Below are 25,757 nucleotides of genomic sequence, written 5' to 3' on the forward strand. Positions count from 1 at the left end.
ACTGTTTATTCAAATTAACAGGAACAGCCTGCACAGGGAAAATATTTTATTTTAGAAGAATACAACAGCTGTGGATTCATTGGGGGGGGGGGGGGGGGGAACTATTGGTATAAGGGCCCTTTATATCTACCAGTTGGCAGTAATCCTAAAACACATTATCTATCTTTTGTTAGTGGGCAAAGGGAGAGCGATAGACTTTTTAGCTCAGCTGAAGTTACAAAACTTTAACAAACTCCGCTTTTGTTCTTTGTAGCTTACGCTTTATTCGTAGATGGGAATTCTCGCTGTGCACATGTCACGTCGTCATATTGACAGGCATCAACTCCGTGATGTGGCCGGAAAACACAAGAACTGTCACTTGCACACGACCACAGGCAGGCGATGCAAGTCAACGGCTACAACAAAGAGAAAGAACCCCGTAGTGTGCTATTAAAAGATTAGCGGCGAACATGTCGAACACATCATATAGTCTGTGTATTAATTTGACTATTGAATCTGGCTCTAACCAGTATCAACGTGCCGAACCAGAAATTTGATTTTGGGAAGAAGGGAAACGCCCCAACAGTTTCGCAATTTTTTGTCCAGATAACCCTGCCCTGATCAGATGTCACATCGAAAGTGTTACTCCACCTAAAACCGCCCTTTTAATTGAGAATAATACTATCAGGCTTATTTTCATATAGGAGAGAGGTGATAATTAATATCCGAAGTAAGTAATAGCAGTGAAAAAGCTTTAATTAAAATTATCGATATACAGACTCTCATCAGAAAAACGCCCGCGGCAAAGTAGCGCTTCAAGGAAATCAGAGAGGGTGTAATGCGGCTATTTCTGTTTCTAAATTCTACTATAAGAATGCTGCGCGGGTATTGTTATTTCTCTTGTTTTTTTGCGCTCTGCGTTAAGTCTATGTAGCTGCGGCGTGCAATTTAGCTGGCATTCCCGCATGATATGCTACGGAAGGGACCAGGGCACTTTTGTTAAACTGCAAGAAAACTGGCTATAGTTAATGTATACGGGACAGACTTTTGCCGGAAAGTCACGGACTAAGAATGTCTGAGGAATTGTGCGCGCGAGATCAAGTAGCGCTCAGTATTAAATTCTATTACATGCCGAATAACCGATAATAGGCCCTGATACGCAGGGTCGTTAAATTGAATATAAGAACGAACTAGACACTTAGCTTTGTGAAAGTAAAAGCGTACGAAGTTTGAATGACTGTAACGAAGTATCGTAATGGACCACAGTCCTTGCTATAATATCTTTGAGTGCTATAAAAATCACGCACATTTTAGTTGCCGTAATTGCTGAGAGTAATTATAGGATCAACCCTCCTTTTCCCTATGTATTAAACGATATCATTCACGATCATTTAATTATTATCAATTTTGTTAGTAAAAAAACTAAAGTGATTTGCACAATAGCGTGAGTATTAGCAAATAATAACAGACGTTATTAACTATCTTGTCTTGGGTAACGCATCAATAAATGAAGGGTGATCGACTGAGCAAAATTAGTATTAAAACCCGAAATTTAGTTGCCGTTACAGTAAAGATGTTTGTGACTGCTCCATCTGATGTGTAGATATAACGAAAAGTCGGGCATATACTGCAGATAACAACATCAATATCTTACGCCAGAGGAGTCGACGAAAGCAGATCGACGGAGGGCGGCTACAAGTGGTGCGCAAAACTTAAGGATAAAGTAATATTAGTATTATGTGTCGCTGCCAAATAACATATCTAGATGCAACTTGCACCATATGTAGAAATAACTGCTGCAATGTAGTACTGATGATAACGGAAAGAAATACGCAATGAGACGAACAGAAACGGCATTTTTATTCAAAGGCAATAATTACGCTGATATATTAGCGTCTCATAATGGTCTCCTGGACATTACACAAGGCGGGATGTGGTTCTTATAAGGATGTGTGATTACAACGGACGGTGGTGCATAGTCCGCAACAGGCTCGCATGCTGACTCCCAACTCGGTGAGAAGTTTTGGTAGGGCGTTCCATTCCTCCACCAGAGTGGTTCACAACTCTGAGTAACCGTTGCTGCATGTGGATGTGCTGCAGAACGTCTCCCCACACGTGCTCGATGGGATTTAACTCGGGAGGGAAGAGGTGGAAAGTGTGGCGGGGAGGGGAGAGAAGGGTAGGCCAGTCCACACGCCGAACATCCTCTCGTTCCATGAGCTCCTCTACCTGCAATGTTCAATGCAGCCGTGCGCTGTCATCCATAAAAACGGGGCCAAATGCACCCTGCGAAGAGATGCATACGGAGAAAGATTACAGCGTCACAGTAACGCTGGTGAGTGCACCGGCCTCAGAATTTGGAGGTCAGTACGCTCATCAAACATTGTGCCTACCCACACTATATTATCTGGACCAGCAAAACGATCGTGTTCGACAATGTTCCTGGGAGAATTACGTGTTCCCAAATCTCACCAAATGAGGGTACGTCCAGAACCACTACTCAGGCTGATGCTGCTCTCATACGAGAAGAGCACGCGAACCCACTCCCCGATGCTCCAGTCCCTATGCCGTTGGCACCATCGCAAATCTCTGAACACGGTACACTCACCAATCAGTGTTATTGCGACATTGTACTCCTTCCCCACTTGCGTCTTTTCAGATGCGTATTAGGCCCTGACATCGTTTTTATAAATAACAATGCACAACTGCATTGAACAGCACTGGTGGTGCAGCTTGGAACGAGAGGGTATTCGGTGTACGAACTGGCCGGCCCGTTCCCCCCACCTAAACCCCATCGAGCACGTGTTGGATGCATTAGGAAATACACCTCCACGTGCACCAACGCCCTATCACAGAACTGCTTACGAACCTTGTGATCAGGATGGGAGCACGTTGGAAAGCATGCATCGCCGTCCGTGGCGAGCACAAACCCTACTGAGACGACAACCACGTCCCGTCTTTTGTAACGCCCACGGGACCATCGCTAATCGCCGTAATTTCAATGTTGTCTTTGAATTAAGGTTGCTGTAATTCCATCGTGTGTAAATGTGAATAAAAGTCTCATTGAGCTATGTTATCTGACTTGACATATAATGCAAAAGTTACTTTCGTCCTTACACCAATATAAAAGTAAATTAAAATTTAAGTCTGTTCACGTGTCGAGTGATGGCACAGACGACAAGAGAACTGCAGCCAAAAAGCAGGCGCCTAGTTGTGAATGCCTTTAAAGCAGGCAATTTTAATTTCTAGTAAACGTTTCTCCGATGTCAGCTTTGTTTTACACATACTTTGTATGCACGTCAGTCCACCGACGTCACGCCGGCGTGGCGCCTAGAGTTGATTAACATGTGCATCTGCTTTCTTTGCTGTAAATAGTCGGACGTCACCATGAAAGAAAGATTAGACCTCTATCAGAATACATTCATCAGTCGTTGCTGTGCTACTTACATATGACGTTGTTCGAAGCTCATTCGTGTCTTTAGACACAAACACTCTTCGCATGTGACTGAACGGTCTGCTGAATGTGATGACACGAAAATCGCTCTTTCCGACAGACAAAGATTCTTCGTTCAAAGCATTACGAAACAAGTGTGATAAAAACGAGTTGGCATTTATTTTTGACAACAGTTGGAAACAATAAGTTGCGAGAATAAAAATACGAGGGCTGGAACTCTAACAGTGGCAACTATTTATTTACAGCTCGTACAAAATAGATGCGTGTTTCAAAGTTTTACTGAACTTCAAAGTAGTCACTAGCATTGTGTATAACCCGTTGCCAGCGGTGTGGAAGTTGTAGGATACTCGTAGCAGTGCCAGTTATGTTGACACTTCTAGCGGCGCGGTCTGTTGCCCGACGAATTTGTACCAGTTCTGAAGCGAATGCCGTGAAGTGTTTCCTACAATTTAGGAATCCCCTGCAAAAGTTAATGAGCCTTACTATCGCTCAACTCAAAGGCCGTTAAAAAAACATTTTTTGTTTTAAAAAAGTCTACTTGTAGTAACTTCAGTACCCCTATAGATACAGAAGTTACACAAAAATTAACCAAGAAGAACACACTCGTCTTTTTGGTACTGATACAATCACTTGTCAAAGCTCTACCGACATCTAGTAGAGCTGTGGATACACTATGTACGACCGTAGGCGAGAAGTAGTTTAATATGGGACGACAGCCTTGGGAGGGAAACGAAAGCCAGTCTGATTCATCGAAAGATAAGTGTATTCTTCTATGATGTAATGAACACTGTGCTCAGATTAAAAATGGATGTATACCCTTATTTATTTTACGACGTTGACTGTCATTTGCACCCAATGTCAACGTTTGGTCCGTCGAATTGTCGTATTACCATTGTCAACGTTTGGTTCGTCGAATTGTGGTATTACTGTTTGCTGATCAGCAGATTACCCCATAACTGTAAAAACTGGATTGATAGCTCAATTGGAAAAAAAAAGTTAGAAAGCGCCACATTACAATTCCAAGGAACTGGAGTTCGATCATGGGTCCTTCCAATAATAACTATTTTCTGTCGCATACCACTTCTTTCTTCTGTGGCAACGATTTGTTGACGTTAGAAAACGCCAAGATGCACCGTAGTGCAGAGTCAATGGTTTTTTGTGAAGCCCTTTGGTAATCTACTGCGTGATTCAAACGTAACAGAAAAAACTGGCAAGGAAAGAAACAAATCTAAAAATACTGCAAGTTGCCGCTCCAGCAATAACAGGGAAATTCACACGTAGCCATTTTCTTTTAGACTGGAAGAGATGTATTGCCAGAATAATTAGTTCTGAGGCGACAGGACTCCCCAAGCTGATGTTAATCTCACCTAAATATATCTACTGTCTGTTGTAAGTGATTCACTTCGTAGTTAAGCTTCTGTGCGTGTATTCTGATTAATGAAAGAGCAAACGCACGCAACAGTGAACTGCACTGCGTCACCACAGAAGCTACTGAAGCTCGAGCAGTCGAGTTTTTCATCGGTAACTCAAAGATTAGGCGTCAGACTAAAAACATAAAGGTCTGGTGTTGGATCCCCAATAATTCCCAGTACACTTCGCTGTCCCTTATCACCTCTTTCACCTCCGAGAGTGATTTGTGTCTGTGGAAAATACTGAGTCGCACCGTGGTTCGGAGAGCACTTCTTATTTCCGAGGATCGCGTATGCCAAACACCATCTACGACACTGCTGCCCTTCGTGCAGGAATAAATAAACCAATAGGAACTGTTAATGTTGCGGCGCACACCGGTACATGGGCGTAGCTAGAATATCACCCTGATTTTCTAGAAGCGACGACTAGGGCACACGCTGAAGATCTGGTACAACGTTCTGTCTCTAGCATTTCCCAACTTATGATTTTTTGTACTGATAGCGGGACTTTATGGACACCCTGTGTTAATTCAAAGAGAGTCAAAAACAGCTGGTTAGAAGAACCTGACGACGATTCACAAGACATGAACATCAGAGAAGGAAGCATAATAAACCGTCTAATCTTTCGAACGCTAGTGAGAAAGAACAGATTCACGTAAAAATTAAAAAAAAAAAAAGCAGACTGGCAAAATGCTATCAAGATGAACGCTTACACATGTAATGAATTCATATGGAAGGACGAGAAGGCAAAAACCTTCAAGCCAAATATCAAGTTCAGTCCCGTTCTTTAAGCAGGCAAAACGAAGATAGAGAGAAATAAGGAGAAGAAGAAAGAAAATATAAGTGATTAACATAGGTGGTCGTGCGACCCACTACTGCGAATCTTTCACCTGTGCATCCATACGAAAGTAAACTGACACACAGGTAATGTTTTATCCTAACCGAATCGCTGATAAATAGCAAAATATGTGGATGAAGGTCACACTTCGTGAATTTTTTTCATCCTCGAGACGTGCACGCGGAAAATGCTGATCTCCGTGGTCCAACATTTGCGATGACGCAGCCGCGGCGGATGAGTCGGCTCGTGCTGCCTGCTGCTTCTGCAGACTCCGCCAAGGCCGGCCGTGATCAAGGCCACGGCGCGGACCCCTCTCTTCCTGCAAAACCTGACGCCAGTCACGTCCCGCCACACACTTCACACCAAAATTCATCATTTCGTATAACCGTCTTAACGCGGGAGCAGTATTTGAGAAGCTGCGCAGCAGCAACGGCTTACACAACTTCACTGATGAGCACGTCAGCTCTTTGAAGGTCCTACGCCAGAGTGAACCACCAAGAAAGTGTATGTTTCGAGATATTCAGCTCTAAAGATCAACCCAGAAGGAAAGTCACTTAATATCCAACTGACTCCTAACATATTATGATCAATGTTGCTTGCTGGCTTTTCAAATAGAACACATACATTACAGGACTGAAAATATCGTGGCCATTACAAGGACGTGCAATAAAAATTGAACAACTTAACAGTCTCATAGCAGATGTTGTTACCTGTACAGAAGTCTTGGTCATTCATCAAAGCAAAATGCGATGTGCTGTTAAGACACAATAACTTGCACAATTTAAACAGAATTTTAGTGACTCTCAGTCATCTTCTGCCAACGGCCTTGTCGCAGTGGTAACACCGGTCCCCGCCAGATAACCGAAGTTGAATGCGTCGGGCTTCGCTGGCACTTGGGTGGCTGACCGTCTAGGCTACGGGACGCAGTTGGCCAGTGGGGTGCTGGCCGCTGTGGCCGAGCGGTTCTAGGCGCTTCAGTGCGGAACAGCGCTGCCTCGGGCATGGATGTGTGTGATGTCCTTAGGTCAGTTAGGTTCACGTAGTTCTAAGTTCTAGGGGACTGATGACCTTCACATGGGCAAACAAATAGCAAGAGACGCCTTCTGGCAAGGCACCTGAGTGATATGATTTAGTATTAACAGGTTACTCACAAGCAGCGAACAGGACTAAGGAAACAGAATTAGTTTCGTTAAAAGACCGCCAGCGAAACAGTTTGGTAAATAAAATCTTTTTTACGCTTCCATTAGTCACAAGATAAATTTCATGAGAATCGGATTCAAATTACAAATCTTAAATCGACCGGCACAATCTGTATATTGAAAGAAGGACTCATAATTGAAACACTTTCGTATAACAAGCGACGCACCATTCTTATCAACATCTGTACTACGCCTGTTCGTAGAAAATGACATGTGAGGAAAAAAGAACTCGCGATATCGCAAGTCTATGGCTTAACTGATCAGTGTCGACACTGATAGTCTCATCAGTGCTGTCTTTTCCTGGAAACATTCTCGAGCAGACTGTAACAAACAATGCACTGCTGTGAACGCAGTCAAGCACAAGCCATGCGTAAACGAGGTGAAAGGAACTGAGAGAGTCGGAGAGCACGTAGAAGAAAATCGAATGGACGATATTCTTTCAATAATATTTGGTATTCTACCGATTATCATTAATATTATAATTATTATTTCTGGAGAATCCCTCAAAATACAGGTGAGAAAGTCTGAGCCTGTTTCAAGTTGCCTCTCAAAACTGTCGTTTACATAGGAAACAATATTGGTATATAATTTGTGTTCGATGTTGAAATTATATTCGAAACGCTTTCTGTGAGACTTAGTCTAATTGAAACTGTTCAGTTAGGTGGCCAGGGAGCACCCGACGTGACCAACATATCCGAAGATGCGTTCGAAGCCGTATGTAATGACTGCACACAGTCTGATCTATACCTACATGCTGGTTACCAATACTTTCGAACATCTTTCCAGCTCACCTTCGTCGAAAGGAGACTCTCTACAATCTGTATCAGCAAGTTTGTAAAAATAAATCACTCCCTCTTGACGAAAATTCACTGTTGCTGCCTAGAAGACGTCTCCGTTAAAGAAGGTTACCATATGAAGAAGGAATCCAAATGTTCTGCACTGGGATTAACAGGAACGCTGAATGGAAACATGAGTGCCAAGCCGCGAAAACACGGGAGCACAAACTCATTGACAATCCAGCTGTTACTGTTCCAGAGTCCTTAGAAGATGATGGTACAGCTCAATAGATTCCGATTGTAGAGGATACGTGCAAATGGAAAATGTACAAGGGGAGCTTTTGCACTGACACTATGTGCGGCAGTAGTGATAGCCAGACAAGGATCCCCATTGCAAATGAATGTCCTAACAGAAATTTCCATGATGGTATCAGGAGCCTACGTGAAACTTCCGACAATGCGCTCCATTGGATTGTCTTCCGACATTCGTGTATAATCTGGGCCGTGGGTTGAAGTGTTTATGTAGCATAAGCAGTTGTACATACGTATTTTTTGTTAAGTATGTAAAAACAGTTTTGTTGTTGTAAGCTAAATGATGCATACGATATATATATATATATATATATATATATATATATATAATACAGAGTGAACATTAATAAAACCGACTAACTTCAGGGACAGATTCCTGACTGAAAATGAAGGGAAAAAGGTCCTATGAACACGCTGATTCACGACAGTTCCTCTGACCACGTGCCGTATGTCCGTTGTGTGCTGCACGCTGTGTGATTGACGTAGCGCACTCTAAGCTGCAGAATGGTCCGGCATTCACGTCGGAAACAAGCCGAGAAGGTGTTTGTGTACGGCCAAGCAAATGAAAACAGTCGAGAAGCAGAACAGCTCTACTAAACAAATACCCTCAAGCACACCAACCACATCACACAACATTTAAAGGGCTTTTTAGGCGTTTGTGTTATCTTGCGTCCTTGCACACAAACGAACGTGCAAAGAGGCGGCGAAGTATGCATACACCAGATCTGGAGGATCCCGATCCTCAGGTTCTACAGGACATTCAGACGATTCATAGCACAAGCTCTACGCAAGCGGCGCCGGCCGGTGTGGCCGAGCGGTTCTAGGAGCTTCAGTCTGTAACCGAGCGACCGGTACGGTCGCAGGTTCGAATCCTGCCTCAGGCATGGATGTGTGTGATATCCTTAGGTTAGTTAGGTTGAAGTATTTCTAAGTTCTAGGGCACTGATGACCATAGCTGTTGAGTCCCATAGTGCTCAGAGCCATTTGAACCATTTTTTTGTTGTCCTTGCATGCACACCGTCCATTTCCGGAAATTTGTTCATAGCACATTTTTTTCCCATTTCCAGTCAGGGATCCGTCCCTGCAGTTTGTCGGTTTATTGATGTTCACCCTGTATAATACATTATTATTATCATTATCATCGTCATCATCATCGTATGATATCACAGAACACATACACATATACACACAATGTATTAACAAGTTAATGTTGACAACTGATAGCCAGATGACAGCACTCTTGGTCACTTTTTGCAAATCTTTCAGGCCTCCTTTACAAGCATGAGTGGACAGATCTTCATAGTATATCCTTTTGTAACTTACTCCGCACAGTCGTAAGCAGCACTTTAACAATAACATCACTTCCTCCAGATGTAGACACACCCTTCTTTTCCGTTCTGATGTGCTTGAGTTTTGAACACTAGGGACAGCCTTCTTCGCTGGATATTGAATTAGGGGCCTTCTGGGGTGGATCTTAATTCTAGCGTTCTTTCCACTTCCTGTTGACATCGGGAACGACTGTGTCCCTAAGGCTGGTGGTTTCTGGTAAGGGCTATTTAGGAGTGCCTTATTATGGGATTCTGTCTTCTTAGAAATTCTCATCCCGTCAGTTTTTCCGTTCAGACCCAGAGGTGTAGCTGTGAGCAGAACAGGCAACCTACTCAGAGGGAGTAGACCTGACAATGCAAGTAAAAGTACTTGAGGTTTCATTCAGACGTGCGTCTGTCTTAGTTGTTATTGCGTTGATTCCCGAAACAGGGACACAATATTCCGGCGATTTTGTGAAGCAGAGTTGTTTAAATGTCAGTGCAGCACTAAGATATTTAAGAAATTAATTACGGGACACTTCCATCGCATCAAAAAGCAAATGTAGCTTTCTGTCTTATATGGAGATGGAACGCGACAACTGTTTTACTTGAGTGGGCTGGTTTCTCCATTTGCAAAAGTACGCATTCATCATGGTGAGGTAATGTAACAGTGCACTACTCCTGTGATATTGAGCGGCACCGAATTTAACTGTAACTGCGATCTGCTTTTCTGCGAAATGGAATGAAACGCTGTTCAAGATTTACAGTTAGCAAAACGCAAATCATCTTTAGTCTGAGGCTTAAAAAACTCCACTGTTTATCAGATATTAAAGTAGAAAACAATTTACACGATGAGAAACAGTTGATTATTTTTCATATTCTCTTCAGTAGTAACTAATTTAGTATACTTTGAGTACAATAGTATTAAGGGCTTTATCAGTTTATAATTCTGACGGATTTCAGTCTCAATCAGAATATTCAATAGGCGTAAATACAGGTGTGGTCTTGGCAGTGCATCTCACATAAATTTCAGGAGCTAACAAAACCTGGCTATGTTTGCTTGTCGCTTGAGAATCATAAGCATTGCTTGGATCATAAATCGATCAGCACTCGAGCGGTGTGTATTTACCAACGCACCCTTCGCTCACCTACGCTGCGCGCAGCAGTAGTGTTTTAAATCATGCATGCTCGAAAACAATAGCTACGGGTCCTGGAATGCGCATAATCACACCACCTGCGCCTTGTAGACCTCCCATGTGAAATTGTAATAATGTCATAGACAATGTCGTGTTGCTTTACTTCGTTTGCTGTGAACAAACGTAACGTTCTAACAAATGCAGATAACGAAAGACAAAAGAAGCAATAAAGAACAGTTTGAACAATGAGTACATGACTGTCCCTCGCTTCTGTACGAGATACACACGGACGTAAAACAACGAGGTCTAATCGACCAGAGGAGTAATGCATTATGGAGAATAAAGCTAAGATTTCGAATAACCGTACGTCTATTGGCAATGGGGACACAGTAACTAGTTACTTTCTTCTTTCAGTACAGTTACTTGATCATGTTCAGGAATGACTAGTAAAGGTCGTTGTCCTCTGTATTTTTTCCTTCTCCCAACGTGACATTTTCGTGACTCTAGAAATGTCTGTAGCGAATTTTCACAGTTAAAGTACCGTTGTTGCAGAGGTCATTACACACGAAGTACCAGTTTAGTTCCCGGAAAATAGGAGAGAGTGAGTTGAGTCGCCGTGCTCAATATACCGTCCTATCGTTGGGCTGCAGTTTATATCACTCAGGGTAACTCAGCGCAGTTTCCCCAGAAACACGTGCTCTTCCCTCGCTGCACCAAGTTCCGGGTCGCACTACTTGAAATTGGGCCTGTTCCTGTCACAAAGAAATGTAAAAACTCAAACACATTCTCGTTAGTTTCCGACTCATTTGGTACGTAGTCGTGCGTCATTTACAATAAGAGAGATACTTGACGATAGATGCTGGTTCGTACCTATTCTCTTCTGTCGTAGTAGTAGTAGTGGTAGTAGTAGTTCTGGTACAACTTGTTGTTGTTGTTGTCGTCGTCGTTTTCAGTCCTAAGATTGGTTCGATACACTTATCCACATTAGTCTATCCTATGCAAGCCTTTGCGTCTCTGCATAACGTATGCAATCCACTTGCATTTGAACCTGCTTATTGTAGGCAAGCCTTGGTTTCCTCTAAATGTTTACACTCCGCTTCCTTCCCCCCCCCCCCTCCCCCCACCCCCCACATACTCACCATTACCAAATTACTCTTTCTTGGTGCATATTATATGCATTCGCAGTTGCGCATACGAACAACCATCAACCGTAAAAGGAAACGACGTAAATGAAACTTTGTGCTAGAACGGCACTCGAATCCGGATTTCCCGCTTTACGCGAGTGGTCGCCTTAACCTCTTCGGCTATCCGTGCACAACACACGGCCAGACCCAAATTTCCATATGGCATGTCAAATCAAACACCTTCCAGCCGTCTAAATTTCCATATTGTTATTTTATTGGAGTTCCAGTTTCGGCAATATATTATGGTGCCTGACCGACGTGTAGGAAGATTCCAACCTCGATTCCAGTAATAATAGGGGCCAGCATTCAAAGACTGGTATCTGTACATTTTTGCGACAGCGGTCACTTAAAACATCACCAGTTCACAGTGGGACACAGCAACCAGCTATCTTCTTATTTCTGCACAGTTACTTGATCATGTTTAGGAATGACTAGTCTACTAGACTTGATTGTCATATGTGTTTGCCGGCCACTGTAGCCGAGCGGTTCTAGGCGCTTCAGTCCGGAACCGCGCTGCTGCTACAGTCACATGTCCTGCCTCGGACATGGTTGTGTTTGATATCCTTAGGTTAGTTAGGTTTAAGTACTTCTAAGTTTAGGGGACTGATGACCTCAGATGTTAAGTCCCATAGTGCTCAGAGCCATTTGAACCATTTCCTCTGTATTTTCTCCTTCTCCCAACATGAAATTTTTGTAACGCTGGAAAACATCTTTCATCCGTCCAAATTTCCAAATTGTTATTTTATAGGGCTACAGTTTCGGCGATATATTGCTCCATCTTCAGGACCCCGGACAGACGTGTAGGAAGATTCCAACCTCGGTTCCGGTCAAAATATGGTCGGCAGGTGATGTCTGAAGTGATCGATGTCTCTAAAACCTACAGATACCACTCTTTGAATGCTATCTGTTGCCCAATAAAATGAAAGTTTGGAAATATAGACGGCTGGAAGGTGTTTGATTTGGCATTTTGTACTGAACGGCCGAAAAGATGGACATAGAGAAATTTTCATATCGTCGTTCCTGCATCATAGCACATTTTGTAATTCTCGTGCAAGGGATGACATTTTAATCACATGAACGACGACAAATGGAAGTTTGGGTCTGGTCGTGTGTCGCGCACGGATAGTCAAAGCGGTTAAGGCCACTGCTCTCGTTAAGAGGGAAATCAGGGGTCGAGTCCCGCCCAGGTACACATTTTTATTGTGGTCTTCCCTTATACAACTGATAGCTGTTCTAATTCGCAACTGGGAATATATCTCGCGTATTTCATAACGGCTGCAGTCGCCGTAGTGCTTCTGAACAACACAGGCACTGCAATATCCTATTTATTCGCCGATACCAGGCAGCGACTTTCATTTAAAACATTCTCCCCTGTACGGGAATTACGTAATGTGTATACAAGTGCAGGTTGTGACGCAGGGACGACGGCATGTGGAAGTTTTTTGTTTTGTTTTTTAATTTATTGCCTTTCGGGATGTTCCTATACTGTCACTCAATATCAACATCAATTATGATGATACCGGATGCGAGGGTATCCAGTACCCTAGCGGAGAAAATTTCCTACCCGGCCGGGAACCGAACCCGAGCGCCATCGGTTAGGTACCCGCCGCACTCTCCGCGCAGCTACGGAGGCAGACCACATGGAAGTCTGGGGGTGGAAGTGGGTCCTGCACGAATAGTCAAAGCGGTTAAGGCGAACGCTCTCGTAAAGCAGCAGATCCGGGTTCGAGTCCCGGTGCCGCACAAATTTTCACGGTCGTCGTTCCGTTATACAGCTGATGGTCGTGCGTATTCGCAACTGCGAGTACATATTATTTATTTCGTAATGACTGCAGTCGCCGCATCCCTTTCTCGTACAGCATGCAGCAACTGGAAACAACTTTGCATTCACAGTGCCTACAACAATCTATGGTGTGTCGTATTCTTCAGTAACTAAGGTTGGCAACGGGCGGAAATATTCCGCACCGGCCCGAAGTCATCATCCCAACACCGATTCCTTCGCTGCCAGAACAGCGCCAAGTTGCTATTTTGTCGAACACTGATATTTTGAGACTGTGGTCATGCACAAAATACAAGTTCAATCTCACGAAGAAGACAACAGGAACCAAACACTGTTGATAATGCTACTTATATACACAAATAGTGCCGTTGCCGGTTTGGAACCGACATGCCCGTCTTCAGACAGCTGTTCATGTTTAGATTATATTTGTCGTTGTGTACATTAGTAGTCCTCTTTTTCCTCCTGTGCGGCGAAAGTACTTTGGTGATACTTTAAAGCAAAAAACAGTGTGCGGAACAGGCTATTTAACGGTAAAAGTTCCAAATAACGAAATGAACTCCCGAGTCATTATGTTGTGTTCACGGATTAGTAAAAAATATATGAAGCAGTTTTTGATATATAAATATTCACCCCCACCCACAAACACACAGACACACACACACACACACACACACACACAACATAGTTTTCGCGAAACGGAAGACTGAACACACAGACAGTGATATCACAGATACATTAATGACAAAGAATTTCTCTCTCAGAGATGTTACGATACGAGGGGCGTTTGAAAAGCCCGTGCAAAAATAAAAACTACTTACGTGTTTTGGATAAACCTTTTTTATTTGTCGACATAGTCTCTTTTTAGACTTATACACTTCGTCCAACGCTGTTCTAATTTGTCGATCCCTTCCGAATAATAGGAATTGTCCAAGCCTGCAAAATAGCTATTAGTTGCTGCAATCACTTCCTCGTTTGAATAAAATCTTTGTCCCGCCAGCCATTCCTTCAAATTGGGCAACAAATAATAGTCCGAGGGAGCCAAGTGTGGAGAATAGGGGGGATGTGAAACGAGTTGGAATCCTATTTACATCAATTTTGCGACCACAACTGCTAAGGTGTATGATGGTGCATTGTTGTGATGGAAAATGACTTTTTTGCGGTCTAATTGTCGGCGTTTTTCTTGCAGCTCGGTTTTCAAATGGTCCAATAACGATGATTAATATGCACTTGTAATATTTTTACCCTTTTCCAGATAGTCTATGAGGATTATCCCTTGCGAATCCCAAAAGACAGTCGCCATAGCCTTTCCGGTGGAAAGAATGGTCTTCACCTTTTTTGGTGCAGATTCTCCCTTGGTAACCCATTCCTTAGATTGTTGTTTGGTCTCAGGAGTATAGTAATGCATCCACGTTTCATCCACAGTGACGAAACGACGCTTAGAGTCTTGCGAATTCTTCCTGAACAGCTGCAAACAGTCCTTGCAACACTTCACACGATTCCGTTTTTGGCCAAGCGTGAGCAATCGCGGAAGCCATCTTGCGGATAGCTTTCTCATGTCCAAATGTTTATGGAAAATATTATGTACCCGTTCATTCGAGATGCCTACAGCACTAGCAATCTCACGCATCTTAACTCTTCTGTCATCCATCACCATATCATGGTTTTTATCAACGATTTGTGGAGTCGTAACCTCCACAGGGGGTCCATAACGTTCAGCATCACTTGTGCCCATATGGCTACTCCGAAAATTTTTAAACCACTTATAAACTATTCTAATCGAAGGTGCAGAGTTACCGTAATGTTTATCAAGCTTCTCTTTAGTCTCCTGAGGCGTTTTTCCTTTCATAAAATAATGTTTAATCACCACACGAAGTTCCGAAATCCTTTTTCGTCCTTTTTTTGACAATCAGTCGACTTCCTTGATTCACACGAATATCAAACACAAAGAAATAGACCAATATGGCTGAAACTTGGTGTGCGTTCTTTCCAAAGATGCTACTAACTAAATATGACCTCTCGGACTTTGCACGGACTTTTCAAACGCCCTCGTATGTAGGCTACACTGATGTGACATCAGAAAATTTACAATGTATAAAGGTGTCATTAGCTGCAATTTACACTGAATGAGCATTAGTTACAATTGAAACTCTTTCTCTATTAGAGCGGGCCCTCATACGGCCCAACGGTATCGATTGACCGCCGTGTCATCCTCTGCCGATAGGCATCATCTGATGCGGTTATGTAGGGGCATGTGGTCAGTACACCGTTCTCCCGGCCGTTATGTTTTCGTGACCAGAGCCGCTATTTCGCACTAATGTAACTCCTCAGTTGACTTCACAAGGGTTTAGTGTACCCCGCTTGCCAACACAGTTCGGCAGACCCGGACGGTGACCCATCCAAGTGCTAGCCAAGCCTAACAGCACTTAGCTTTGGTGATATGACGGGAACCGGTGTCACCACTGCAGCAAGGCTGTTGGCTAGTTACAATTAAAATAGACAAATAAAGAAATCTATTTGTTAGATAATATTATAGAAATAGGTATTACGTAGATATTGATGTATGCAAAAGGAAACAAATTATGACTAACAGTTAAACATAAATCACGCATTATATTAACTTGTGATAGCTACTTTACAGTTTAAATTAAATTATCTATTGTATTTACGAATAAGGCAACGGCCTTGCCGCAGTGGCTACACCGGTTCCCGTGAGATCACCGAAGTTAGGCGCTGTCGGGCGTGGTCGGCACTTGGATGGGTGACCATCCAGGCCGCCATGCGCTGTTGCCATTTTACGCGGTGCACTCAGCCTCGTGATGCCAATTGAGGAGCTACTCGACCGAACAGTAGCGGCTTCGGTCAAGAAAACCATCACAACGACCGGGAGAGCGGTGTGCTGACCCCACGCCCCTCCTATCCGCATCCTCCATGAGGATGACACGGCGGTCGGATGGTCCCGGTAGGCCACTCGTGGCCTGACGACGGAGTGATTTTTGTATTTATGAATGGCTAAGCGGACCACTAAGGGGAAATAAACAGCTGACAACTAATGTAAACAACAAGAAAAGTAATCCGAACGTGAACAGCCGACTGAAAATGAACCTGTCGGTTCGAAACCTATTAAAGGCGCTGTTTTTGTAAACAAATAGCATTATTAATAGCAGCTGGTTGCCGTTTTCTTCTTTACAACGATCGTCTTGTATTAAGTCCAATAGCAGCTGGTTGCCGTTTTCTTCTTTGCAACGATCGTCTTGTATTAAGTCCAAAGTTATCTTGTGCATACATCTGTATCTACATCTACATCCATACTCCGCAAGCCACCTGACGGTGTGTGGCGGAGGGTACCTTGAGTACCTCTATCTATACAGTAGACTTACTGAACTGAAATACACCTGCTATGTTCTGCCTCGTTCAGAAATCTAAAAACGCTTCGCAAAGAGTAAGAAGAGAGCCCAAATGGGCGGGCAGTCATCCCGCGGGTGCGAGCAGCAGTGTGCAGGAGATTACGAGCAGCAACGCGGAACTGCGGCCGCCCGCGGCAGCCGCGGCGTTCCCACGGAAGCCGTGAATCACCGCTCAAGCGCAGATAGGCGCAAGCGGCCGGCGCATCTCGCCGCATTAACATCCCGCGGTAACGGCCCGCACTAATAACACCTGCAAGGCCGCCGACCCACATCCAGCGATTCTAAACAAAGTCTTATAAGCCCGGGGAAAGCCGCGCTGCTGACACCGGCCGCGCCGCTCGTAAACGGCGTCGGCCGAGTAACGGCGACGTTTCGTTCGCCACGTCTCTAGGAAATGGCCACTACGGTCGTCGAAAAATAAAGTTCCTAGCAGCGGAACTGTTACGTACTTCCTCAACGTGGCTGAAAGGAAGTGTCTCCCTCGCACTGTTTACGATATGTAATAAGTTAAAATAAGAAATGGAGGCGGAACAGAACAGTACCGAAGTAAAGTTTTATAGACCTTTAGACTGAACGTGTGTTGCAGGAAAATTTGTGATAATTATCTCTAAAAAATGCATTTTCGCATTAAAAGCCTATTCAACAACACTGGGGGTTTATTATTTAGCTGTATAAAATTTTAACACACAGTTGCATGATTTAAGGAATCAATAAAATATTATACAGGGTGACTCAACCGTCCCAACCTAAGGGTTTTATGCAACCCGCAACGCCGTCAAATAGCACACGCAAAATTTTCATATTCTCTCGCTCGTTACTTGCAAACTATAAGACGTACAGAAAAAATGAGTAGGACCTTTCTATAGGAAATTTAATTTAGTTAAATTTTGTACAGGGATACGTTTTCGCTAGAGGGAGTAGTTTTGAATTATTCAAGAAAACGAACAAAAGTTACCTTCAAAAGTGTTTATCTTCAATAACTCGAAGACAGTGGCCTCCAGCAGAAACGTATCACAGAACAAACTTTACCTACATTAAATTTCCTACAAAAAGGTCCTCTTTATTTTTTCTGTAGGACTAATAGTTCGTGTGTAGCGACTGAGAGAATATAAAAATCTCGCACATGGTTTCTGAAGGCATTGCGGCCTGCATAAAACAGATAGGGGCAGCTGAGTATATATATATGCAGGGTATTCCAGGAGGAATGATCAGTACTCAGGAACGATCATTCAAAGCAAAACAGTCTAGTAAACATGAGGAATTCTTCAACTTGAATACTGTGAAACACATCTCTCCTACGGCACAAGTGCCCATAGTTCTTAAGGTATGCAGTTTATAACTTATGTTTATTAGCCAGTTTTTTATTTGTTTTTGGTCCGTACTACCTGCTCCCAGAATGTGGAAAGCAAAAAGCTTGCAGTGTTGAAGATGAAGAAGTGCTTGTAGCTGTTAAGGGATGTATTTTAGAGCCCGTGTTTAGTAGACAATTTTGCTCCAAATGATAGTTCCTGCAGTATCCGTGAATATTAACCATTCCTCCTGGGAAAGCATATATAGAGGGACTCAACTGCCCCTATCTGTTTTATGCAAGCCGCAGTGCCTTCAGAAACCATGTGGGAGATTTTCATATTCTCTCAGTCGCTACACACAAACTATTAGTCCTACAGAAAAAATAAAGAGGACCTTTTTGTAGGAAATTTAATGTAGGTAAAGTTTGTTCTGTGATACGTTTCTGCTGGAGGCCACTGTCTTCGAGTTATTGAAGATTAACACTTTTGAAGGCCACTTTTGTTCGTTTTCTTAAATTATTCAAAAGTACGGCCTGTAGCGAAAACGTATCCCTGTACAAAATTTAACTTCATTAAATTTCGTAGAGAAATGTCCTGCACATTTTTTCTGTACGGCTAATAGTTTGCAAGTAACGAGCGAGAGAATATGAAAATTTTGCGTGTGCTATTTGACGGCGTTGCGGGTTGCATACAACTCTTAGTTTGGGACGGATGAATCACCATGTATAATATTTTATTGATTCCTTAAATCATACAACTGTGTGCTAAAGTTTTATACAGTTAAATAATAAACCCCCAGTGTCGCTGAATAGGCTTTTAATGCGAAAATGCATTTTTGAGAGATAATTTTCACAAAATTTCCTGCAACACACGTTCAGTCTAAAGGTCTATAAAACTTTACTATGGTACTGTTCTGTTCCGCCACCAGTTAATATTTTAACTTATTACATATCGTATACATATATATGCAGCTCTGTCCGCTGCTGTCTTCAGCCAGTTGAAGCCCGCAACTTTCCTGAGTTCCTTATCCCAGCGATGAGGTGGTCTCCCTGGGAGTCTTCGTTTTTCTCTGCGACTCCACTCTAAAACTGATTTTGTCCATCTTCCATCCTTCGTTCGTGCAATATGTCCTGCCCACTACCGTTTTAGAGTCTTAACCCGTTCTATAATACCTTTTATTCCTGTTATTGCTCGAATGTCTTCAATTTTCTGTCGATCTTTCTTAGTGGGACCTAACATTGACCTGTCCATAGCTCTCTGAGAAGTTCTAAGTTTCCTTTTGAAAAATTCATTTGAAGTCCAAGTTTCAAACCCATACGTTTAAACCGGTAGGACACACCGATCAAAAACTGTTTTCTTTATGAAGAGCGGCATATATACATATATATGTGTGTGTGTGTGTGTTTCAATTTTAAAAATAACGCATTATAACTATCTGTATTTGATACTAATATAACTGGCACAACAAAAAATATTTTGTATAAAAATATAGACTTACCTTTTTTCTAAAGGAATTTGTTTATTTGGTTTACGAATACCCCGCTAAAAGGTTCACGGCGGGTGGTGATATCACCAGCCAGTAAGCTACCCGTCAGACGCTACGGATTTTAAGAAATTCTGTGCTGTAATGTTCCATCTGATGTTTTTTGGTAATCTTCAGCCAATAACCGGCATTTCTCAAAAGAAATATTCTGTTATTATATTATTATATATCGTTAATAAGTGAAGGTAGTTTTCGCCGGCTTCAAGTGCTCAAGAATCCGCGCCTCGCGACAGTAGGTCAAAACTTTGTGTGTTCTGATTTGGATCATATTAGGTGTGGAAGGATTCCCTTAACGATTCTTTGAAAAGTCTTAGCAATATTTCCTAAGCAAATGCTACTCGTTTGACTGGCCGCCACTGGGAATTTGACGTGACGGAGCGGGCGGGGGGCTATGAATGTTGAATGCTGACAATAATTCATATCAGCTTTTCACCGAACCATTCCGCCGATTAAGCCCACACATAAAAATTGTCTGTCTTTTATGATTTTAAGAGGGACCGCGCTTTAATATAAAAACCAAGACTTTCTAATTTTAAATACAGGGTGATTCATAAGTACCATTGGGTTTCAGAAGACAACTGTGCGGAAGGTACAACACATACATGAAAACAACTCAATCCGTCGATAGAGCTTATCTGCAAATTTCGATTCGTAACATGCCCCGTGGCGTAGTTGCAGAAGTGGCAGGTGTGTCAGAACATGTAGACAAATCATTTGCTCCGTATTGTCGCATCGAATAAGTTCACTCCTGCATATAGGCAACCAATAAACAGATTTCCAAAGCGGATTGCAGTCGTTGCGCCTTCCCTGGAAGCCCAAGCAGCGACTTCAATGAAATGCGAAAGTGCTTATAATGATCTTCATCTGCTTCATGCATTAAGCTGTCTGGTATTTTCAGGTTGCCTGTCCTCTCTCTCTCTCTCTCTCTCTCTCTCTCTCTCCCCTTGGACGTTCTCCGCTACTGTTGGTTGAGGAAGACGACGCGAGTCATATATTTACGTCCTAATTCTGTTATACTTTGCTACATTTTACCTGTTGATCAGTCCTTTGGAGTACGTGACGGTCTAATTTATTTTGACTCATTCTGAGATACTATGTTTTATTATCTTTGTATCTCTAACTGATATCGATTATAAAATCGAAGTTGCGCCACCTTCCTCCTTCGCTTTTAATCTGTTCTACGTATCTGCCACTGATTCAGGAACGCGTTGCTACATTGTCACTGATACCCCACGCATGCTGATAGGTGACGCTACAGACGAGATATTTACAGATGTGGAGGCTCTTAGATCACAATGTCGAATGGAGGTCTCATCTGGTAATACTAATTTCTTTGTAAACATTACGTGTTCTACAAGGCGTCAACAGTTTCTGCAGACAATTCTTTGAAGTTATTAACATTAATATTGCTTGATAACGACCAATTAAAAATTTCACTTCGTCAAAGGAGATGATTTTTTTTAAAAAAATCACACATATGTGGGAGATTAATAACGCATTACATTAAAGTTTAAAAAAAGTGAGATTATGTCGAACAGTGAAATACGTATCTCATGTACTCAAAGGTGCTCTCGATGACAGTGGAACGGACGCAGACATATTGTTTAAGCAACTGTGTTATAGTTGATGTAAAGCATTTGTTAGCGAAGGCAATATTAATAAACTGATCAACGAGGGCGTAAATTTCTGCGATTTTTAAACATAAGGAGAAAGTAGTTTTATCCATGTATCAAAACAATATTCGTCTGAAACAGACTCATTCAAAAGATAAATAGAAAAGATAATAAAGTAAAAATACACATTCATTACTTATTATCTTCAGGAAGAGGTGCAGTGCAGGAACTCAATTTTCTTCTGTGCTGCACGTGACCAAGGTTGGAGAGGAGAAATGTTGCCCTACTGTGTCTAAATTATGTCACCTCAGGGGGCTGGCTCTGAGCACTATGGGACTTAACATCTATGGTCATCAGTCCCCTAGAACTTAGAACTACTTGAATCTAACTAACCTAAGGACATCACACAACACCCAGTCATCACGAGGCAGAGAAAATCCATGACCCCGCCGGGAATCGAACCCGGGAACCCGGGCGCGCCTCAGGGGGCCACAAGAGAAAGATTACAGCTTCGTCTCTCTGCACATCCTGCTGCTCTCCGGATGATACTCTTAATTCCAAGGTTGGAAACTAGGATCGTCACTGCCATATCGTTAACGTGGCTGCGCCCTCCACCATTGAGGCGATGCGATGACGTGCAGGTACTGCGAAGCGTTTTGCAAGCCTAGTTTATCGACCGTGGGCTGCATTACTTGGAATTACGTACGTAGTCTAGTTATCTCCATTATATTTAATATTCATTACCTGGTGATCACAACTGATCACAGAAGCACGCAACATTGAATGGATATTTGCAAGAATTACGAGACAGCGAATTTTCATTAATATTCATTCATAGCGTTATAATTTCACTGACATTCTAATTACCTATTTGCATTTGTGTCGTCTCCCATTACAGAGGCATGCTGGAACTATCTACATTGTCGTTACGTTCGACAAAGTTTACGTCTAAAATATGCGACGTTTAAAGTACTGAATACATCCTCTCCGAATATAAACAAACTCTTCTATTTCTATCGTCTAAGTACTTTCACGGACAACAATTTTCTGTTTTTACTGCACTGCGAGTGGTTTATATATTCGATGAAGAAACTGTCGTAAGAGTGGTGATGCACGAGTTCGTGTCCAGGTAATGTGAAACTGTCGCTGAATTGATCTTACACAGAAGGAAATTCCGTAAATAAGCAACGCAATGGCGTAATGTGGGCAGAGCAGGTGTGGAGTAGTGGCCGTGTACAAAGGACCTTTGAAACAAGGTACAGAGGTCGAACTTCTGTTAAAGGAAAGAGTTTTGTGACAAATACTCAACGTCTAATTCAAAATTCGAGTGGTGTTCATGGTTGTATGTAGTGCAAGGGCGTGCATCCCTTTTGAGATATTTGTGACAGTAAAATATCGGGGAATGTCACTCCTCCAGATAGGACAGTTACTGATGGAAGGAAGAAAGGCTGGGGTTTAACTTTTTGTCTACAACCAGATTATTAGAGACGGAGTTATATCTTTCCCACAGAGGACAAGGGAATTAGTGATGGCCTTCCACGCTACGTACGCATTGTACTAGGTATTAGATCTTCTTCTAGTTCCATTCGCGCCTGACGCGCGGAATGAACGACTGCTTAAATGGATTAATTAGTCTGAGCTTGCTTGCGCGGTCCCTACGAAAGCGCTACGTAAGGGTTGTATATCTCCAGATTTCTCTCTTAATGTTGGTACTTGAAACTTACTAAATAGCATTTCGTGGGATAGTTGTCGTCAGTCTTGAAGAGTTTACCAATTTTCTTTTTCCTATTACTGATCCTACGTGACCATACTATTTCATATCCCAGCCTTGGATGTCAGCGTGGCATTCATTATTATAAACGATGAGCTGAGTGCTGGCCGACTGATGCTTTCGATAACGTCTTTGAACACCTGGACATCAAACCACCGTTGCGGAATACGAAATTTTATGCATGTCCGAAGGAACAGTGAATCGTAGTTCTGAATAACGCAGGCACTGTTAAATGGTTCAAATGGCTCTGAGCACTATGGGACTTAACATCTGAGGTCATCAGTCCCCTAGAATTTAGAACTACTTAAACGTAACTAACCTAAGGTCATCAGACACATCCATGCCCGAGGCAGGATTCGAACCTGCGACCGTAGCAGTCGCGCGGTTCCAGACTGAAGCGCCTAGAACCGCTCGGCCACCCTGGCCGGCAAGGAGACAATCATCACATCTAAAAGAAACTACTTTGCCTGTGGATGACACGAGGTTCAAAATGGCTCTAAGCACTGTGGGACTTAACATCTGAGGTCATCAGTCCCCTAGACTTAGAACTACTTAAACCTAACTAACCTAAGGACATCACACACATCCATGTCCTAGGCAGGATTCGAACCTGCGACCGTAGCAGTCGCGCGGTTCCGGACTGAAGCGCCTAGAACCGTTGGAGCACCGCGGCCGGCGCAGGCACTGTTACTTCGTATTTATTTGCCAGTACCAGGCCCCCAACTCTCAATAAATATGTCCTACGTAACGTACGAGCCCAGGCTGTGACACGTGGACAACATATGAAAATTTGGATCTGACCGTGATTCGTGCACGGATAGCCGAAGCGGCTAAGGCTACCGCTCGCGTAAGGCGGGAAATCCGGATTCGGGTCCAGGTCCGGCACAAATTTTCACTGTCGTTATTCAAATATACAGACGATGGTGGTTCGTATTTCGCAGTTGCGAATACATTTCCTGTAAATCACCGTTGCATTGGAAGAGGAGATCTGTCTCATGGTGAGCACTATCGCCAGACCCCCTCTTACAGACTCCTTCCTGTGAGATAGTTGTATGAGGCTGAAGAGCAGCGGGGTAGTAGGGTTGTGCGCGTGGCTGCCTTATTTACTGCACTATAGAAAACACTCATAATTGAGAGAGTGAGGAAGAATTTTAAGCATCGACTCACTTTTATTACAGTCACAGGATACGATTTTTTTTCGGTTTGTGAAGTACAAAAATTAACGTTTATGAACATGTAAAACAAGTTGTCAATCTCTACAACACTTTATAATCGTATCTAGATCTGACTCAACATCTGTAGGAACTTTGGTTTTTTTTTCAGATAGTATGTTATTGTATACACCGCCTCATCTAAAAATGTGTTAGGTTACCACTGACGTTATTTTATATATGTTGGATCTTGTGAACTCCGCGGCATCGACTATTAATGTTGTCCGCCAGTCACCAAGACACAACATTAAACAGCAAGTGTCTAAACACATTTATTGTTACTTCTACATTATCTGATCAAAAGTATCCGTACAGCTGTTAGTAAATAAGAGGTATGTCGATTCTTCGGGTTTATGAGAGCTTGAAAATGTCTTTGGAGGAATGGCAGCCTATTCTTGCTCAAGAGCCGAAACAAGGAAAGATAGTGATGTTGGAAACTGGAGTCTGGAGCGGAGGTGACTCTCTAACTCATCCCAAAGATGTTCCATTGGGTGCCGGCAGGAGTGGCCGAGCGGTTCTAGGCGCTACAGATTGGAACCGCGCGACCGCCACGGTCGCAGGTTCGAATCCTGCCTCGGGCATGGCTGTGTGTGATATCCTTAGGTTAGTTAGGTTTAAGTAGTTCTAAGTTCTAGGGGACTGATGACCTCAGAAGTTAAGTCCCATAGTGCTCAGAGCCATTTTTTTGTTCCATTGGATTCAGGTAAAGACCGGGCTGGCCAGTCTATTTCAGGAACGTTGATGTCCACAAACCATTGACGCACGGATGCTACTTAATGAAAGGATGCTTTGTCAGGCTGATGTAAACAATCATCGTCCCCGAACTGTTGTTCCACTACTGTACGCAGTGCACAATGTTGTAAAATGTGTTCATATCCCTCCGCATTTAGCGTTTTCTAAGCGCAATAACACTAATACTAACCACGGAAACCCCCCCGCAGCGTAACAGCACGACCTCTGTAGTTCAGTGTTGGCACTGCGCATGATGGTATGTAACGTTGTCCAGACATTCGCCAAACCCAAGCCGTTCCATCGGGTTGCCGCGGGGTACAGTGCGATTCATCACTCCAAACCATTCGTTTCCAGTCCATTCCAGTCTAGCAAGGCGCTCTCCTCGTCACACCGAGTACCCTTTGGCACCGAATACAGAAATGTGTGGCTCACAAGGAGCTGCTGGACCATTAAACCCCCGGCACAGTCATTGTGCCAGTTGTACTCCTGGTAGCACTTTGGAAATCACTTCCGCTAAATTAAGGCCATTTTTTTACAACCACCCTCTGGAATGCCCGACGGCTGCTACCTGGTCTTGGTTTAGCTGTGTTTGATCTTTCACCTTTGCACTTCACAATCACACCACCAACAGCTGACTAGGGGAGCTTTGGATTTATCACTCAGCTGCCATTGATTGACGGGTCTACGTTCGCAGTCCCTCGGCTCTTCTGATCGACCGAGTCTGCTGTTACTGCTGGCTCCCCGCCTCCTTTTATGGTGACGAGGCCGTTTCCCGTGAGCTCTAGCTGTCAACTCCGCATGACAGACGGATGTCCAGATA

General features: G+C 43.1%; 1 protein-coding gene and 1 pseudogene across 1 annotated transcript in view; one reads left to right on the forward strand and one right to left on the reverse strand.

Moving 5' to 3' along the window:
- Nucleotides 1-25,757, reverse strand: part of LOC126482346 (semaphorin-5A) — a 666,998-nt gene that overhangs the window by 546,710 nt on the left and 94,531 nt on the right. The gene's annotated exons all lie outside the window — the stretch shown is intronic.
- Nucleotides 16,047-16,164, forward strand: LOC126482438 (5S ribosomal RNA; annotated as a pseudogene).

Source organism: Schistocerca serialis, chromosome 5 (assembly GCF_023864345.2).
Source record: "Schistocerca serialis cubense isolate TAMUIC-IGC-003099 chromosome 5, iqSchSeri2.2, whole genome shotgun sequence".
In the NCBI taxonomy this organism is placed as follows: Eukaryota; Metazoa; Arthropoda; class Insecta; order Orthoptera; family Acrididae; genus Schistocerca; species Schistocerca serialis.